The sequence below is a fragment of the Orcinus orca genome, chromosome 2, assembly GCF_937001465.1.
Source record: "Orcinus orca chromosome 2, mOrcOrc1.1, whole genome shotgun sequence".
Taxonomy (NCBI): Eukaryota; Metazoa; Chordata; class Mammalia; order Artiodactyla; family Delphinidae; genus Orcinus; species Orcinus orca.
Window position 1 is genome coordinate 158069710 of NC_064560.1, and position 20641 is coordinate 158090350.

The 20641-nt window shown below is 37.7% G+C and overlaps 1 protein-coding gene across 1 annotated transcript in view; it reads right to left on the bottom strand.

Annotated features, from left to right (window-relative positions):
• CCDC198 (coiled-coil domain containing 198) overlaps positions 1–20641 on the bottom strand; it is a 496778-nt gene that overhangs the window by 422028 nt on the left and 54109 nt on the right. The gene's annotated exons all lie outside the window — the stretch shown is intronic.

Here is a 20641-nt window from a genome sequence, read left to right on the forward strand (position 1 = left end):
TGTTCTGACAAATTTGAAAATAACAACATGAACTTGATTTTACTAAAAGTATTCAGAGTTATTAGTCAGCTCATATATCAGCTATCAATACAAATGAGAGCATTTTCTCATGCATTAAACCAAAACTTGTTTTTCTGTCCTTGTCCCATAGCAATTTATTTGTAAGACAGTTTTTATTTTAATTTACTCTTTTTTGTTTATACTTAAGTAACGTTTTGTTTTGTTTTGTTTTCCCCTTGCTAAGACCAAAGGAAAATAGAGCAATATCTAAAGGGCTTTTTGTCCCATTCTTGTGAGATTTAAATGGCAGTTATGTATTCTTTCATATTTCAGGATTTATGGATATTAGTGGAAGAAGAGATCTGTTTTAATTGGGACTGCTAAATTACTCTCATCATGCCTGTCAAATCTTCACTTTGTTCTTTTATACTCAAGTAGTGAAAATATCTGAGTTCATGTTTTACTTGGGCCCTATATGGAATTCTAAATACTTCATAAATTGTCTTAATAAGGACCAGAAAGTTGATACCGTTCTTTCACACCTATGAACAGAGATCAATAATAACCTGTAGCTTAGAGATGTAGTGATACTTTTAAGCAACTTTTTAAAAATGAGTTTGAAAAATTTCATGAGCAGATAGCACAATGCACTTTCTTCAGATTCAGAGCCATCCCATAGCACTTTTTTTTGATAGAAATGTTAATTTGTGCTCTCCAATATGATAGTCACTAGTCACGTAGCTACTGAACCCCTGAAGAAAGGCTAGTATGATTGAAGAACTGAATTTTTAATTTTAATTAATTGAAATTTACACAGCCACATGTGGTTTAGTGGCTCCTGCATTGGATAGCATAGCTTTAGATAATATTTAGACAGCAATAACTGAGGAAAACAGCTTTTGAAAAGGATTTTTTTTAAAACTATCTAATTCATTGAAGAATGAAATAGGATCATGATTAAAAATTACCTCTGAGCAATATACTCTATACAAAAGAGTATACCTACAGTATTTATGACGAAAACCTATTTCATTAAAACAGTATTTGTCACCACCCCTCTCCCTGCTTTTGCCGTGAATTAGCCATTCTGAGAAAAGCAGCCCTTGCAGTTTTTGTTATTTGGTAGTTCTCTGGGTTGCAGAGGTTCCGAGATTCAAGTGCCAAAAATTGGTTTCTGATGAGACTCCTGTCTTTTTAGCATTAAAATATTTTACATCATTAAGCCTAATAACTTGTCATTTTAGATGAATTTGAAATAATTTTACCTGTAAATGAGATTGGTCATTTCTCGTTTTATGAGTGGTCAAACTGAAACATGGAGGTGTGTCATTTTACACTTTTTTTTGTTCCTAAATTCTAGAAGATTATGTATGTTGATACAAGGGCAAGTGTTTTTGTTTCTGAGAGAACCAGATTTATTTTCCTGTGTTCTCTGGGCACGATGTGTCAATCTTGATTCTAGCTGGACATCTCGTAAGTGTAATTCATCAAAAGAGCAGGCGTGGAGATGGGAAACACCTGGCAAAAGGGAGTGCCAGACTTGGTATAGCCTGTTAACACTGCTGGGGAAAGAGCTCAAGGCACACGTTCTATTGATATGAATCAGTGTTTAATCTTCATGTGAAAAAGACCTAGGAATAATAAAGATCACCAAAGTGCCGAAATCTACCTTCTACTACTTAGAAAAATGTAAACAATGCAGGGTTAAAAATGTAAGGTTTTTATAATGCTAAGAAATAAGCTCATTTTTAGTTGATGATGGATTTTTATGACTACCTCTTTGCTGTATGAATATATCTCAATTTTTTAATACCTCAATTTCCTGAGAATCTGTATGTATGTTTTGTAAATAATTTACCATATGCTAGAGAAAGGACATGGCTTTTAAAGAAATTGTATAAAGACATTTGTGACTGAATTTGTTACACAGTGAATCTATTTGAAATTTCTTAAAAACAGCCTTTTCTGGCCCCCTTGACTGAGGTTTTCTTTTTTGGTTTTTTTTTTTTTGGTTTGTTTTTTTGTTTTTTTTAGTAAACATATTCTTATTTAGCGAGATCTGTGTTCCAGGATGCGTGTACCCTCATTTGTTCATTTATAACTGCAAAGATTTGTATGTCTCCTGTGTTTTCCTTTCATGCCAAAGAAATTCACCCTTTTAAAAAAAGTCAGCAGGTTGCATGAACTGAAAAAAATTTTTTGCCCCTTAGATAGGCGTTCTTAAGAAGCTTTATTTCCTAAGATTTAAATATTTTCCAAAGGAAAATATCTTCAATTTTTTAGTTAAAACCAGTAGTAAAAATTTGTAAAAATACTTGTGTTTTTAGGAATGCACTAGTTCTGTAGGAAACAATATTGGCAATTTTAAGGAACTGTGCTGCTTTAAAATCCACAGTTGTATGAAGCTGATACAAGATATAAAGTAATTGCTAAATTTTATGTATGTTTGTGAACTGCTCAGGGTTCAATGCCCTAACATAGGTGATCACTAACATCTGTAGGGCCAGATAGCCTGTGATTGTACATGTTTATTGATCATTTTAAGGGAGCTGAAGTTGCTGCCTTAAAGCTAAACCTGCTGCCTTAAACTTTGCTACCTCCCTCCCTACAATCATGGCTGTAAACAGTGACTCAACAGTCAGCTAGCATTATATTTGATTTTATTGTGAATGCTAATAAAATAAAATTTGTAAGTCCAACAAGTATTGACTTAACTAGGTAAATGTAAATTGATTTCAACCTTGTCTTTGGCCAAGTCTACTTGATAGCTTATGATAATATGAAATGAAGTACACCAAAATGGATGTGAGCATTGTGTTTGAGTTATTGTGAGAATAATTATTTTCTTCATATTTGGAACTGTTAATGAGCATTCAAGGTGTTTATTTCCATCAGATGATACTGAGCAAGTTTCTTAACCTCTGTAAACCTTTAGTGATAAATACTTGATAAGCTTAGTGCAAAGAATAAATGAAATAATGTATGTAAATTCACCTTAACAGTACCTAGTAGCCTAGTATATAGTAAATAATAAACGATAGCTATTATTAATATATATACCATAGTAGTATATAGTAATTTTGTATTTCGGTACTGGATTTTATAGCACCATTTAAATGGTAAAAGTCATCTAAATATTAGATCTTATGAGAATAGCCCAGACTGTAGCAAGTGAAGAGAAAAACTGTGTGTACAAATACACACAGACACACACACAAATCCTTAATCATATAACCAGTATTAAAACTCCAATTTCTAGGAAATTGTTTTTAGTAGCAGTATGGAGATGCATAAGAAGTAAATATATAGAATACAGAGGAGGTTACTCTTTCAAAGAGGAAAGATTTCTGTTACAAGGACATTAGACACCTTAGTAGACAAGTTTGGAGGTACAGACAAATGATTATAGGAAAGAAAATTAGTGGAAAGTAGAGGTAAGTTTGAAAGGGGGCTGTGTCTTGCATATCCCAAATACCTAGTGTTTTTCTATGAGCATAATAAGACACAAATGTTTATTGGGGGAAAAATGGGGTAGATAAATATGGTGCAATTGCCAACAGCAACAAAGGAATGACTTTTAAAAAGGGTTGGGTTTTTGAAATGTAATCAGCAAAGCATAGGAAGAAAGAAAAAATAGGTGCTAATATAGGCACAAAGTTTTAATAGAGATTGTTAAGCAAGTGAAGACAGTTTTGTTTTTCCTTTTGAAAGAAAACAAGATAGGGAAGGGTAAGGACAACCCTATATTCTAACACCCCAATGTTGCGTTCAAAAAGGAATTAATAGAGAAATAATTCAGGATAAATTTATCACAGCCGTTATCCGAATTTATAAAGAAACCTTAAACCACATGGCTTGACTAGGGTTGCCATTAATGCATAAAATCAGGAGATGGTTTGATATAGAATATGAGCTACAGAATTGTGGTTCTCATACTAGGGAATCCAATTTTGCAACTGACTACAGATACAGAAGAACACCTGGACATCTTTGCCCAGCCTACTGAGTAGAGGATCACTGTATTCTGGCTTGATTGTGGGATGCTTGCCATTATTGGGATGTGATCCCCTCAGCTTGGGGTGGAGAGACGTATGATTAATGTTCTTTCTTCATTGCCAGGAAGGCAGTAGAGTAATGATAATAAATAGCATGCAGTGAGCTTGCCTTCTTACAGTTTTCAAAGCAGTTTCACCTACTTTTACTCAATCTTTAGAAAGATCTTTTGAGATGGAAAGATTAATACTCAAAGTGCTTAAATGACGCCTCTAAGGTCACAAAGCAGTGATAAGACCTCAACCCAGGCCTGAGTCTCCTAGATCTGGTTTTCTTCCCATCACACTCCGTGCTTGATGAAACCCAAAGAGGATAGAGTCCAATATGTTTAATTCTGTTGTGTAAAATTAAAACTTCAATGACTCCTACTAAATTATTTAAATTCAGCTGTTTGATTCAGCATAAAATGTAAATGCTCTCTTAAAATGTTTAATAGGTCTAATTTGTAAAATCCATGAAAGGATTTAGGATTAAGTAGTTTTAACATCTAATTGGTTTCTAATAATTAGGTATATAATATATTTAAGGGGACTGAAATTGATTTCTTCTTTGAAAATGAACTTTTAAAATATATTGCCCTATGAAAGTTGAACTGAATCCGCTTATTTATATAATTCATTTATGTTTAAAATTTTCTAAATAATATGCTCCAGCATGTAACTCTTGCCATATTTCCAGTAAACTTTTACTCAGTCAAATTTCTTTTCTAAGGGAAAGGAGTTCATAGAGAAAAAAACCTATACTGATTATTAATCAAGTTTGAAGTCTAATTAAAATATGTAGAAATACTTAAAAACACTAAAAAATCAGGTCATATTAGTATTCTCTATATAGTGCTAAGCCTACAAAAACGCAAACATTAGGAAATTATTTTTGTGTATATATGTATATATATGTGTGTGTATGTGTGTGTATATAATGTGTGTGTATATGTACAAATGTATATACATTTATACATATACATAGACCCCTTTCCTGGTGGTAAAAACTTGTTTTAATTACAATATCAGCTGCTGGTGATACAATGTTAAAGAGGTTGGTCTGTATTTGCCTTCAAATAGAGTAGGATGCTAATATGCAAAATCCATGCCTCTTCAAACACTGGACAGGTCAGGAAGGTCAATCATACTATCTCTACTCATAAAAATGGGGTTATAAATACTTGCCTTTTAAGATAGTGATGTGGGTTCCGCTGGAGTGTAATTCCATAACAGTAGGGAATTTGTTCATGGCTGTATTTATTCACTACCTAGAATAGTACCTAGAGCATATTAAGCATAACATAAGTGCTTATTACATAAATGCATTAATTGATGCGGAATGCTTTTTAAGGTGCACAACAGAAAGTTTTCAGGCTTAAAATCATCAGAGTTATCAAAGGTGTTAACTGGCACACAATCTCTATGAATTTCCCTCCCTTCCTTTCTCCCTCCTTCCCTACATTTTCGTGAAAGTATACATCCTCTGCTAATGTTCTTAACCTTTACATCATAAGTGGTTATTTTTTGCCATGAGGCAATAGCTCTATTCAGTTAGCCATTAAACAATTACTGAGAACCTGCTCTGGGCCAGGCATCGTGCAAGGCACTAAAAAGACAAAGCCAGGTAAATGGCTCTCTTGGGGCTCACGGACCTACCTGAAGCTCTTTATGATATACAGAGATGGTCGCTATATTACTTTTTATGGTGCCAGAGATGTTAACAAGGCAAAAACTCTGGAGAATCAGTGAGTTCCTAAATATTTTTCTTTCTGTATTATTTTCCTGCATTTTTCAAAAAGAAGCAAAGGCCTACTGTATTTGTTGTGAATATAAAGGAGATTTTTCTTTTTATCATGTCAAACATTTAATTGCTCAGACGCATAAATCCAAATCCAATCAATCCTGAATTGTAAATTAGACCCAGGAATCTGAACAAGAAAATTTTATGGAAATTGAGATGTCTAATTTACATATTTTATCCAAATGAAACCATTTTTTATTAACCTAATGTGGTTGGACACTTATTTTGTTTTAATGTTATTTATACATACACTCAGTTATGAGGAATAACTTCAGTGCTTTACAACCAGCAGTGCTTTTAAAATGTGCAGTGTACATTTTGAAGTTTTTCTAATCTGTAACCTAAATTTTCACATTCCTTGACCACCTGATATGCCACTTCTGGCTTCCGCACCCACAGAGCCTTGCCAATTCAGCTATAAAATCAATTTACTGGTAAAGCCAAGAACATGAACACACCTTTTCAGTAAAAGCAGCCTACTGACAGCAAGGAGAATCAAGGCCAGGAAACAGGGTCATTTTTATACATAGAAAAACAGACAGAGGCAAAGGGGATCCAGCTAAGGCCAAGAGTCTGCTTATTTAAACAGACAAAAGAAGGGGAAAGAATATCAGCAGAGATTTTGTGGATTGAAACAGAAGCTTCTGAGTCTTAATCCAGAATGATTTTGTTTTTACAAAATTTTTTAAAAATATTATAAGGATATAATTTTTTCCAAGTGCAATGTCAGCAAAAACCATTACATCTACTTTGAAAACAGGTAACTTTTGGGACTAAATTTAGTTTGCCTTTACCAAGGAAAAGTGGTTGACTTGTGTGTATGTGTGAGTCAACCATTTTTCTGACTTAATTGCAAATTACTGAATTCTCTTTTGAATGATTACTTTACTATGTGTGAGCCTTTGTTTGTTTTTTTCAAGTCTCAGGGGTTTAACTAAAATAACTACTAGTTTATGTATTTGGATACCTGGGTAGAGGGCTGCCTGGGAGGTAATCTTAATCCTTTTGGTCCCAAGTCTGAGAGCATAGCTCCTGGAAAATGGATCTATGCCTTGTGTAACCAGTGGGAGACCATGTGGCACAAACATGGAGGGAGTGGTGAGATGCTGCTAGCATTAGAAGGAATGTTTTAAGTTTCCAACTAGAACATACCCTTTAGTCATCTGATCAATCTTTATTGAGCACCTACTATGTGCCAGACACTGCACCTGACACTGTGGAAGAAAACCTCCACTCCTTTAGCATCAAATAGCCTGTGAGGTCTAAGACAGCAGAAGTCTCGGGAAGGGAAAACAAAGTGCTAATTGAAAGCCTGCTGGCTCTGGAGTTATCTGTATTCTTGGAGCAGACAGCAGTCCCCAAATTTGAATGGGAAGCTTGGAAACAAATAAGCATTCAGATGTATGGTGAGTCAGAGTTATGGAAGGCAAATTTTGAAGGATTAATTAGGCAGCAAGGGAGAAGTCCTCTTTGTAAGCAGTTTAAAACTGGGCCATAAAGGAGTTCCCTGGTGGCCTATGGTTAGGATCCCCGGCTTTCACTGCTGTGGCCCAGGTTTAGTTCCTGGTCTGGGAACTGAGATCCTGCAAGCCGTGGGGCATGGCCAAAAACAAACAAAAAAACTGGGCAATACAAGTAATGCAAATGTGGCTGGATCTTTTCAGCAGTCTAATTCTCTCTTTTCAGTTCATAATCAGTCTTTTGTAGCATCTCTCTGTTCCTTCTCTTAAAAAAAAATCTAAAAGGCATTGGTGAGTGCCGTGGATTTTATGTGTGTGTGTTGGGGGGAGGTAGCAAAAACAAAAATCCCTCTGAAATAATCCTGTCCCCCTTCAGGAATGAAGACCTCACTCTCTCCCAGGGCTGGGAGTGCTGCTGGCAGACTGTCCTCAGCTGTCAGTCCCCTTCAGGAAGTACCTCAACCAAAAAGAGCTGCTTTGCCCAGCGTTACACCCCTTTCCCGAACAGTCTGTATTCAAAGCCTAGTTCTTGTGGGCATGTAAAGGTCCAGCTACTTCGCCCCAGTTCTGATGGGCCACCCCAGTGCCTAAATTCCCCCTGGGAATTGAGGGAATTCCTCTCAATTTTCTCATCTAGAAAATAGGAGTAATAAAAGTTACTTCATATATTTGTGATTCTTAAATAGCCCATGCTGTGACATGATGTACTTAAATTCACTGCTACTACTACTACTACTACTACTGCTATTATTTAATGCTAAAGTATTCGGAGCCTATTTCACACAGGGGCACCAAAGGCAGACCTTGGAGGTGGCCCTTGTGCCATCAACCTGTCCAGCTCTCTGGGTTCTGGGAATACAAGGGTAGAAACGAAATATTTTTTAAAAATATTTTTATTTATTTATTTTGGCTGCACTGGGTCTTAGTTGCAGCACATGGGATCTTCGTTGTGGCATGCATGTGGCACCTAGTTCCCCGACCAAGGATTGAACCCCAGCCCCCTGCATTGGGAGCATGGAGTCGTACGCACTGGACCACCAGGGAAGTCCTGCAGAACCCAAATGCTGATATAAGAATATACAAGTAGTGGCTGCCGTCTGGTCTGAGGAACCCATTCTCTGATCCTTTTGGACCTTGACCCTATCCTGTCAACTTTGAGTCAAATGTGCCTACCAAAGTCAGGCCACCAGGGCCTGGATGATAACATTCTACAACCAGAGGAGTCCTGTACGTGGGAATGACATAGCGAGACAAATACTGCATGATCTCACTTATATGTGGAAACTAAAATAGTCAAACTCATAAAAGCAGAGAGAAGAATGGTGGTTGCCAGAGGCTGGGGGTGGAGGTGGGGAATGAGAAGATATTGGTCAAGGGGTACAAAGTTTCAGCTGTGCAAGATGAATGAGTTCTGGAGAAATAACATACAGCAAAGTGACTGTAGTTAACAATACTGTATTGTAGACTTGAAGTTTGCTAAGAGGGTAGATCTTAAGTGCTCACCACACACACACACACAAAATAACACAAAGAAAATAGTAACTATATGAGGGGATGGAGATGTTAAATATCTTGCTTACACTGTTCATTTCACAATGTATATGTATATCAAAACGTCAAGTTGTACAACTTAAATATACACAATTTTATTTGTCAGTTTTACCTCAGTAAATCCGTGTGTGTGTGTGTGTGTGTGTGTGTGAGAGAGAGAGAGAGAGATTTCAAGCCCTGCTCTCCACATCACAGTCCTCACCACCCTATCTCTCAGCTGATGATGGAGAAGTCCAGACTTGATCAGTACAAATTCTTGGGCTAGAGCAATTTCTAACAGACTTCTCTGCCATCCTTCTTTCTGATCTGCTATTGTAGGGATCTAGATAAAATAAAATAATTTGCAAAAGAGGGGAAAAATGCAATAGTCCTGAAAGAAGCAACAATCGAATTTAACCTAGAATACGTATAATAATATGTATCATATCACTAATAATACCTATCATATCCATAGCTATTTGTGACTTATTACCAATAATAGTTGGCACTTAAAAGTTTACAAAAGGTATTCTTTTTCATAAATTAGAATCGATGGCTTCTGTATAATAATGTCACTTGAGCTCACTTGATTCTGATTTCTTTTTCTAAAAAACTTTTTTTGGATTATACTTGATTTACAATGTTGTGGTTGTTTCAGGTGTACAGCAAAGTGAATCTGTTATACATATACACATACATATATCCATTCTTTTTTTAGATTCTTTTCCTAAATAGGTCATTACGGAGTTGAATGAAAGAGAATTGAGTAGGGTTTCAGTTAATCCTGCAGGAAATGTGCAAGGGGGTGTGTCACACATTTGACTATCATCACTTGTGTACTGAAGCAGAAAAGAGTTTGAGCATTCCTAGGACTGAATTAAGAGTTGGAGATTATGGGCTTCCCTGGTGGCGCAGTGGTTTGGGGTCCACCTGCCGATGCAGGGGATACAGGTTCGTGCCCCGGTCCTGGAAGATCCCGCGTGCCGCGGAGCGGCTGGGCCCGTGAGCCATGGCCGCTGAGCCTGCGCGTCTGGAGCCTGCGCTCCGCGACGGGACAGGCCACAGCGGTGAGAGGCCCGCGTACCACAAAAAAAAAAAAAAAAAAAGAGTTGGGGATTATGGTTTTCTTCTAGTTTCGTCCTGGCTCTTCGATGCTCCCATTTTATTTTAGTAGCTACTGTGTAGGAGCAGCTATTTGACATACTTAACAGTCGTGTGTGAGAGAGAGTCGAGGGGCTGAGTCGAGTCCCTTGAAAAGAGAAATTAATTAAATAAATAAAGAAAAATTAATTAAAGCTAGAGATGGGTATTTTTCAGTATCTTTCCCAAACAACCTCTCCCTCCTGACCTTTAACCAAAGCAGCAAAAGAGAGCTGAACGCTTATCAGTTTGCCACAGCAGTGAGGCACCAAAAGCATTAAACAGTATGATGTGAGTCAACTATGACCTAGGGTAGCTCTTATTTGCAGAGCGGTTGCCCTTTTTCTTGGGTTTATATTGAGATGGTTACCTTAAATTGGTTTCCTTTTGGGCACCTCAGGATTTCTTTTTTAATTGAAGTATAGTTGATTTACAAAGTTGTGTTAATTTCTGCTATTACAGCAAAGTGACTCAGTTATACTCAGTTATACATATATATATGTTATTTATATTCTTTTCCATTATGGTTTATCCCAGGTCATTGAGTATAGTTCCCTGTGCTATACAGTAGGACCTTGTTGTCCATCCATTCCATATGTAATAGTTTGCATCTACTAACCCCAAACTCTCAGTCCATCCCTTCCCCCACCAATCCCTTGGCAACCACAAGTCTGTTCCTTATGTCCCTCAGGATTTTTTTTTTTTTGGCTGAGATGGTATATCTGTTACATGATTGGACCCTAAGTTATTACTATAAATTGGAGTCTAGAGGGAGCCACAGAATGATGAGGAATAGCATAGCATCCTATATAGCAGTTAATTACCTGGACTTTGATATTAGAAAGCCTGGGTTCAAACTGTGATACAGCCACTTAAGATCTTGGTGATCCTGGAGACTTGAATCGCTCAGAGCATCTTGTTTCCTTATTTGTAAAATAAAGAGAACAATAGTGATTCATACTTCATAGGGAAATGGAGATGAGTAAATAAAACAATGCACATAACACACTGAGGAGAGGTTCTGACCCCAAGCAACATGTGAGTTGCTTATATTACTATTATTTGGAAAATATCAGAACTTTCATTTTGCAAAACAGAAAAAGAAGGACCTTTTATTTTTTATTGTGATTATTATTTTAAGTTTATTTTACTGAAGTATAGTTGATTTACAATGTTGTGCTAATTCCTGCTGTACAGCAAAGTGATTTAGTTATACATGTATATACATTCTTTTTCATATTCTTTTCCATTATGATTTATCACAGAGTATTGAATATAGTTCCCTGTGCTACATGGTAGGACCTCGTTGTTTATCCATCCTGTATATACTATTTGCATCTGCTAATCCCAAACTCCCAGTCCACCCCTCCCCCACCCACCCCTCTCCCTTGGCAACCACAAGTCTGTTCTCTCTGTCTGTGAGTCTGTTTCTGTTTCGTAGATAAGTTCTTTAAAAAAAAAAAAATATATATATATATATATATATATATATTTATTTATTTATTTTTGGCTGCATTGGGTCTTCATTGCCGCACGCGGGCTTTCTCTAGTTGTGGTGAGCGGGCGCTACTCTTCCTTGTGGTGCGTGGGCTTCTCATTTCAGTGGCTTCTCTTGTTGCAGAGCATGGGCTCTAGGCACGCGGGCTTCAGTAGTTGTGGTGCTCAGGCTCAGTAGTTGTGGCTCACGGACTCTAGAGTGCAGGCTCAGTAGTTGTGGCGCAAGGGTTTAGCCGCTCTGTGGAACGTGGGATCTTCCTGGATCAGGGCTTGAACCCATGTCCCCTGCATTGACAGGCAGATTCTTAACCACCGCACCACCACGGAAGTCCTGATAAGTTCGTTTTTGAAAGATCTTTTATTTTAACTTTGAAGATCTGAACATTATGTTACTTTCTTAAGATAAGAAGTTAGGCAAGAAAATCAAACTGTGGACACAAGGTCATCTTTGCAATAGGTTATAGCCCAGAAAGCTGTCAGCAGAGCCTTCTGTTGAGTGGTTATCCTACACTCAGCCTGAGATCTGTTGTCTGACAGATAAGGCTGCATTTCTTACTGAAGAGCTCTGAGGATGCTCTAAATACCCTGTTCTACCTGGATTAAGTTACTAATGTTCCTTATACGGCCCTCTTCCTCAAGGATACATGCTTACTACTCACTTATTTATGGAAATTAAATCTTTCCTTTTACATTCAATCCATCCTTCAGAGTTCACTTCTTTAATAAACCGATGAGCTGGCAATATTTTTAAAATTAAATTTCCAATTTGTGAGGATGGGGTGTACATACCTTTGAAACTTTTTGTTTCGAAATAATTTCAAATTTATAGAAAATTTGCAAAATAGAGTACAAGGAAAGCCTATATATCTTTCATCAAGATTTCTCACTTGTTAATGTAAGGACTCACTCAGAACCCCAGATTTGGTGTAAAGATTATTTTAAGCTCAAGATATTTGAGAATCAACAGATGCAGAAGTATTCTTGGAGCTTCCCATATCTTGCTAAAAGCAGCAATGTCTGGGAAATGAGGCTGCCATAAATTCCTTATTTGGAGTGGATTTACTCCCAGATGGAAGAATGTGAATAAAATCTATCCCAAATTTCTTCTCCAGAGGAGTTTTATGGCCCTGAAGGAGACAGAAAGAGCACTCATACCTGTACAGACAAACATTATCACTAACTTTCTTATCTCTTGATTGGTCTCCTAAAAACCCATTTGTCTTTCCTAAAGAAACCTATTTATTTTGCCCAGAAAAACCTTTTCTCCCCTCTCCTTTTTCCCTAAGTTAGGGTTATAAACCTTTAACTTAAACCATTTAATAAGCCAGCTACTTCTTCTGCTGGGTCCCCTGTGTACATGAATAAACCTTTTTCTCCTGTTAAGCTGTCTTTTGTCAGTTTAATTTGCAGGCCTCAGGGAGGAACATAAGCAAATAAAGGACAATTTTTTTTCTCCCCTACATGAACATTTTACCACTTTTCCTTTATTATTCCTTCTCTCTCTATATTTTTATTAATTTTTTCTAAACCATTTGTAGGCTATAGACATGACATTCCATTGTCCCTTAATGTTTAAATTCCCTAAAAATAGACTCTTTCTTATGTAGCAGCAAGAAATTAATGTCGAACAATACTGTCATCTAATCCATAGACTTCACTAAAAATTTGACAGTTATCCAATAATGACCCCCAAATATCCTTTGTAAGTCTGGGATCTGGTCTAAGATCACGTGTTACAGTTAGTTGTCCTTTATTTTAGTCTCTCTCAGTCTAGAAGAGTTCCCCAGTCCTTCCTTATCTTTTATAACATTGACAGTTTTAAAAATTTACTCTGTAAAATGTTCCTTAATCTGGTTTTGTCTGGCATTTCCTCATGACTAGATTCAGATTACACATTTCTGGCAGGAATACTACAGAAGTGATGTGTTCTTCTCAGTGTATACATATAAGGGGGCACATGATATTTATTTGTCCTATTGCTATTGATGTTCATTTTAATCACTGGGTTAAGATGGTATCTGTCTGGTTAGTCTATTATAAAGTTAGTAACTATTATGTACTTATTTATTAATAAGCATTGAATAAGTATTTTATGGAGAGGTGCTTTGAGATATGTAAATATCATGCTTCTCATCAAATTTTCACCTATTACTTTTAGCATCTGTTGATAATCCATGATTAAATCAGTTAGTACCATGACGTTTGCCAAATGGCGACTTTCTAATTTCATTGTTTCCTTTATATTTATTATTTGAAATTTTCTTATAAGGTAGAGCTTTTCATTTCCCCTCATTAATTAATTAATTTATTTTCACTATTTTTTTTATTTTAACATCTTTATTGGAGTATAATTGCTTTACAATGGTATGTTAGTTTCAGCTTCACAACAAAATGAATCAGTTATATATATACATATGTTCCCATATCTCTTCCCGCTTGCGTCTCCCTCCCTCCCACCCTCCCTATTGCACCCCTCCAGGCGGTCACAAAGCACCGAGCTGATCTCCCTGTGCTATACGGCTGCTTCCCACTAGCTATCTACCTTACGTTTGGTAGTGTATATATGTCCATGCCTCTCTCTCACTTTGTCACAGTTTACCCTTCCCCCTCCCCATATCCTCAAGTTAATTCTCTAGTAGGTCTGTGTCTTTATTCCTGTTTCACCCCTAGGTTTTTCATGACATTTTTTTTTCTTAAATTCCATATATATGTGTTAGCATACGGTATTTGTCTCTCTCTTTCTGACTTACTTCACTCTGTATGACAGACTCTAGGTCTATCCACCTCATTACAAATAGCTCAATTTCGTTTCTTTTTATGGCTGAGTAATATTCCATTGTATATATGTGCCACATCTTCTTTATCCATTCATCCGATGATGGACACTTAGATTGTTTCCATCTCTGGGCTATTGTAAATAGAGCTGCAATGAACATATTGGTACATGACTCTTTTTGAATTATGGTTTTCTCAGCGTATATGCCCAGTAGTGGGATTGCTGGGTCATATGGTAGTTCTATTTGTAGTTTTTTAAGGAACCTCCATACTGTTCTCCACAGTGGCTGTATCAATTTACATTCCCACCAACAGTGTAAGAGGGTTCCCTTTTCTCCACACCCTCTCCAGCATTTATTGTTTCTAGATTTTTTGATGATGGCCATTCTAACTGGTGTGAGATGATATCTCATTGTAGTTTTGATTTGCATTTCTCTAATGATTAGTGATGTTGAGCATTCTTTCATGTGTTTGTTGGCAGTCTGTATATCTTCTTTGGAGAAATGTCTATTTAGGTCTTCTGCCCATTTTTGGATTGGGTTGTTTGTTTTTTTGTTATTAAGCTGCATGAGCTGCTTATAAATTTTGGAGATTAACCCTTTGTCAGTTGCTTCATTTGCAAATATTTTCTCCCATTCTGAGGGGTGTATTTTGGTCTTGTTTATGGTTTCCTTTGCTGCGCAAAAGCTTTTAAGTTTCATTAGGTCCCATTTGTTTATTTTTGTTTTTATTTCCATTTCTCTAGGAGGTGGGTCAAATAGGACCTTGCTGTGATTTATGTCATAGAGTGTCCTGCCTATGTTTTCCTCTAAGAGTTTGATAGTTTCTGGCTTTACATTTAGGTCTTTAATCCATTTTGAGCTTATTTTTGTGTATGGTGTTAGGGAGTGATCTAATCTCATACTTTTACATGTAGCTATCCAGTTTTCCCTGCACCACTTATTGAAGAGGCTCTCCTTTCTCCACTGTACATTCCTGCCTCCTTTATCAAAGATAAGGTGACCATATGTGCGTGGGTTTATCTCTGGGCTTTCTATCCTGTTCCATTGATCTATCTGTCTGTTTTTGTGCCAGTACCATACTGTCTTGATTACTGTAGCTTTGTAGTATAGTCTGAAGTCAGGAAGCCTGATTCCTCCAGCTCCATTTTTCGTTCTCAAGACTGCTTTGGCTATTCGGGGTCTTTTGTGTTTCCATACAAATTGTGAAATTTTTTGTTCTACTTCTGTGAAAAATGCCAGTGGTAGTTTGATAGGGATTGCATTGAATCTGTAGATTGCTTTGGGTAGTAGAGTCATTTTCACAATGTTGATTCTCCCAATCCAAGAACATGGTATATTTTTCCATCTATTTGTATCATCTTTAATTTCTTTCATCAGTGTCTTATAATTTTCTGCATGCAGGTCTTTTGTCTCCTTAGGTAGGTTTATTCCTAGATATTTTATTCTTTTTGTTGCAATGGTAAATGGGAGTGTTTTCTTGACTTCACTTTCAGATTTTTCATCCTTAGTGTTTAGGAATGCCAGAGATTTCTGTGCATTAATTTTGTATCCTGCTACTTTACCAAATTCATTGATTAGCTCTAGTAGTTTTCTGGTAGCATCTTTAGGATTCTCTATGTATAGTATCATGTCATCTGCAAATAGTGACAGCTTTACTTCTTCTTTTGCGATTTGGATTCCTTTTATTTCTTTTTCTTTTCTGATTGCTGTGGCTAAAACATCCAAAACTATGTTGAATAAGAGTGGTGAGAGTGGGAAACGTTGTCTTGTTCCTGATCTTAGTGGAAATGCCTTCAGTTTTTCACCATTGAGGACGATGTTGGCTGTGGGTTTGTCATATATGGCCTTTATTATGTTGAGGAAAGTTCCCTCTATGCCTACTTTCTGCAGGATTTTTATCATAAATGGGTGTTGAATTTTGTCAAAAGCTTTCTCTGCATCTATTGAGATGATCATATGGTTTTTCTCCTTCAATTTGTTAATATGGTGTATCACGTTGATTGATTTGCATATATTGAAGAATCCTTGCATTCCTGGAATAAACCCCACTTGATCATGGTGTATGATCTTTTTAATGTGCTGTTGGATTCCGTTTGCTAGTATTTTGTTGAGGATTTTTGCATCTATGTTCATCAGTGATATTGGCCTGTAGTTTTCTTTCTTTGTGACATCCTTGTCTGGTTTTGGTATCAGGATGATGGTGGCCTTGTAGAATGAGTTGGGGAGTGTTCCTCCCTCTGCTATATTTTGGAAGAGTTTGAGAAGGATAGGTGTTAGCTCTTCTCTAAATGTTTGATAGAACTTGCCTGTGAAGCCATCTGGTCCTGGGCTTTTGTTTGTTGGAAGATTTTTAATCACAGTTTCAATTTCAGTGCTTGTGATTGGTCTGTTCATATTTTCTATTTCTTCCTGGTTCAATCTCAGAAGGTTGTGCATTTCTAAGAATTTGTCCATTTCTTCCAGGTTGTCCATTTTATTGGCATAGAGTTGCTTATAGTAATCTCTCATGATCTTTTGTATTTCTTCAGTGTCAGTTGTTACTTCTCCTTTTTCATTTCTAATTCTATTGATTTGAGTCTTCTCCCCTTTTTTCTTGATGAGTCTGGCTAATGGTTTATCAATTTTGTTTATCTTCTCAAAGAACCAGCTTTTAGTTTTATTGATCTTTGCTATCATTTCCTTCATTTCTTTTTCATTTATTTCTGATCTGATTTTTATGATTTCTTTCCTTCTGCTAACTTTGGGGTTTTTTTGTTCTTCTTTCTCTAATTGCCCCTCATTAATTTATATATTCATTCATTTATTTATATAAATATGGACTTGCAGTCTTCTATTTTATTCAATGTGTTCTTACCTGTTACAATTATTATTTATTAGACACCTTCAAGCTTGTTCCTATGTCCTTTTGACATGTTCCCATCATTTTTTGAGCACTTCCTTACTTTCTGGCACAACAATGTTCTAGGCTCATCTGCTATTCCTCTGCCACAGCCCTGGACTTAGTCATTTCTTTAAAGAGTCCTCATTCCTTTAGGGGAGAATGTAATTTAGAAACTGCGATCTTAGTACTCATTGGTATTGGGTGTCATTGCTTTTAGTTCTTCTTAGCAGACTAGGAAATATGTATGTACATACACACATTCATATATATACACACATGCACCTATATCTATTTATCATCTATCAATTATCTATCTACCTACCTATCATCTCTCTATGTTAAAAAATCTTGAATTCACATCGACCCCTCTAATTCCAATCCAACACCACAGGGTTTATCCTTGCTTCTTTTACCTATTTGTAACTCCCTTCAGCACTGAAACACCTGGGTCTCATTAGCCTCAATATATTTACTTACTTAGTCAATTCTCCTGAGTGTAACCAATATCCTAACCACAAGGCTGCCTCTTTGGCCCCAGCCCCATTTACCATGCTAGCTACATTAGCTAAATTCTTGGTCTGGAGTAGAGGAAATGGAAGGGGAAGACATGGTATATTTTTTTCTTTAATAAAGCCTGAAGTGGAAGTTCTACTACTCAGTGTAACGTAAAGTGTTTTTCTTACTTGAATTCAATTCTAAGTTCAAAACAGACATGTAAAAACCCAAAGTGAAGGTTCATATTCAATTATCACAGCTAGTAATTGAGTTGTCAAGTGACTATCTACTGTGCTATTCTTATTATCAGAGACTGATGTAACACCCAACTGAAACCACTGAAGTCATTTTATTGCATAGTGGACAGATCTGCCCATTTGAGCGCAACCAACGTGCTTGATTCATGTAGGTACAATTCCCCAAATCCGATTTCCCATCAGTTTATGCTTCTCACATTGCACTCATTTATAAAAAAAAAAATCATAACCAAATACTTTGGAATTCAGCATTTCAATATATTTAAACGTTCTGGTTTGAAGTATTATCTATTACATATAGCCCTTGAAGCCTTCGTAGTTTGAATGATAATTATGAGTTTGCTTAACCAGTCCTCAAACTGGTACCAACCCTCCAGAGTCCGGCCCCAAAAAGGGTTCTTCTACTGGATGTTACTCACACCAATAGAATGAGACCAAGTTCTTCGGTTCAGAAGGAAAGGAAAGCTTTATTCTTTGATCAAAGAATGGAGAGGTATGAGCTCCAGCTGTAGAGCAGGCGCTCTCCCTGCAGGCTGTGGGCGGGGCTGATTTATAGGACTATATATTACCAGGGAGGGGGCAGGGTTCTTCCCAGGTGAACGCAGCTGTGCTGCGCAGGCTCCAGATCGCAGTGCTGGGTGCAGCGTCTCTGTAGAAGGTTCCTCCAGCTGAACTGTTGGTGCTGCCTTTTCGCACTAGGGACTCTGGTTCCTAGTGCTGGGTGCAAGGCCTCTATACGCGACACCCCAAGAGCAAGAGAAACTGGACGAAGCACAAGGGGAAAAAAAGGTTAGACTTTATTTTATTACCTAAATTGTACTTTTATTCCTTTGGAATTGTTTACGGGCTTTACTGATGACAATACTTTAATAAGCATGCAAACTCCTGTGGTGCCGTTGCTGATCCCTGGGTTCACACCCAGAGATTCTGATTCAGTAGCTCTGGGGAACGCCTGCATTTTGTTGTTGTTGTTGTTTTTGCGGTACGCAGGCCTCTCACTGTTGTGGCCTCTCCCGTTGCGGAGCACAGGCTCCGGACGCGCAGGCTCAGCGGCCATGGCTCACGGGCCCAGCCGCTCCGCGGCATGTGGGACCTTCCCGGACCGGGGCACGAACCCGTGTCCCCTGCATCGGCAGGAGGACCCTCAACCACTGCGCCTCCAGGGAAGCCTGGAACGTCTGCATTTTAATGAGCTCCCCAGCAGGTTCTGGAGCAGGGAACCACACCTTGAGAAACACTGGATTAGCATGTTTTTACTCCGGTCTAGGAAAGTTCTAGCTTAGAAGTTGTGGTCAGTCATTCCTGGTCATATGTGAGGTTGAACTTGTCTTTAGTATCCAGCAGAGCTTCCATAATTGACAAGCAAATCAGTGTGTTGAAACTTGGCTTGCCAACACCTGCAATTACAGGACAAATGTGTCAACTTGTTCATCAACTTCCGTGTGTCAAGGCTGTGCTAGTGTGTCTGAAAGGGGTGGCATCAAAGCCAGAGCCCTGGCCTGCCTGGCAGAGTTGCAATGAGCTATCCCCTAGGACGCCACCCCGACAGGCCAGGCCTTCAGGTTTGGCTGGCTGGCGTTCTTATTAAGACTGAGAAGGGACTAGAGACAGACGGAGTCCACGTGCTCCACAATCCCTGGTTCAAGTTTGTTTCCTTTCTCCAGTTTTTCTCATGGATCAAGGAGAGATGACTGGAAAAATGATACTCTTCAGCAGAAAGAAAGCAAACTGTCCATCAGCACTTATTTAATCATTTATGCTGAGTGCTTTCACAGAGAGTGTTGTATTCAATCATCATAAATCACCTGGTGGGTAGATGATTTATTATCACTGTTCCACAGATGAAGAAAGGGAGATAGAGTGTCTGAAGTATGCACATAATCACACAGCTAGTAAGTGACCATGAAGAGTTTTGACCCTTGTCTTTTGTCTTTAAAGCCAGCGCTTTATGCAGCAAACACTATGTGGACCAGCCTCTTGTATTTTGACTTTGTTTTCCCTTTCCAAGGGACGCTCTTCAGGAAAACAGAGACACTGTCTTGGATGAATTTAAGCCTAACAGTAGGATTCATGTATATTGGGTGCTTCCATACTAGCAGACTTATTCTTAAAGCAGAATAAAGAAATAAGGGTCAGTGATGAACGGGAAGACGATTTTGAAGACAATCAAGGTCTGTGCTTAATTGGCTGTGGGGGAAAAATGAGAGTGATTTGACTGGCTTGTTTCGCCTGAGGGCAGGAATCTTTCACAGGCAGGCAGTCTTTTAGAACGAGGATGTAAGTGGTGACCAGAGTATGGTTTCCCTGTATTCTGCGTGTAGGGTCTTGCTGCTGCCCAGTTTCTGGTTTTATTGATCATTTACATGAGATACATATTTTGTTAAGTGGCTTTACTCCTCTTTTGTGATCTATCAAATGTCAAATATTACTGAGGGATTAAACGTACTGCTGCCAGGTTTTGGTCATGCAAATTTAAAGCAAAGACCCTCTTCTCAAATGGAAATATTTCATAGAGGTTCTTTTCTCTATATTTGTACCAAAAAAAAGACCATTTGGATGATTTCACGAGGAGAAAGGACCAGCCTGCCTTCAAAGGATTACTGTAGGGCTCATCACTTCCAGATGTAAACTGCTACTTTTGATGCCTCCCAACACCATCAGCTTCCTCCTGTCAAGGTTTCAGCCAGGTGCTCTTAACAGGAGGCAAGGGCCCCTTGACCCATAGACCTCAATGGCAGCACTTGAGTTCATGACGCAGAAGCTCGAATT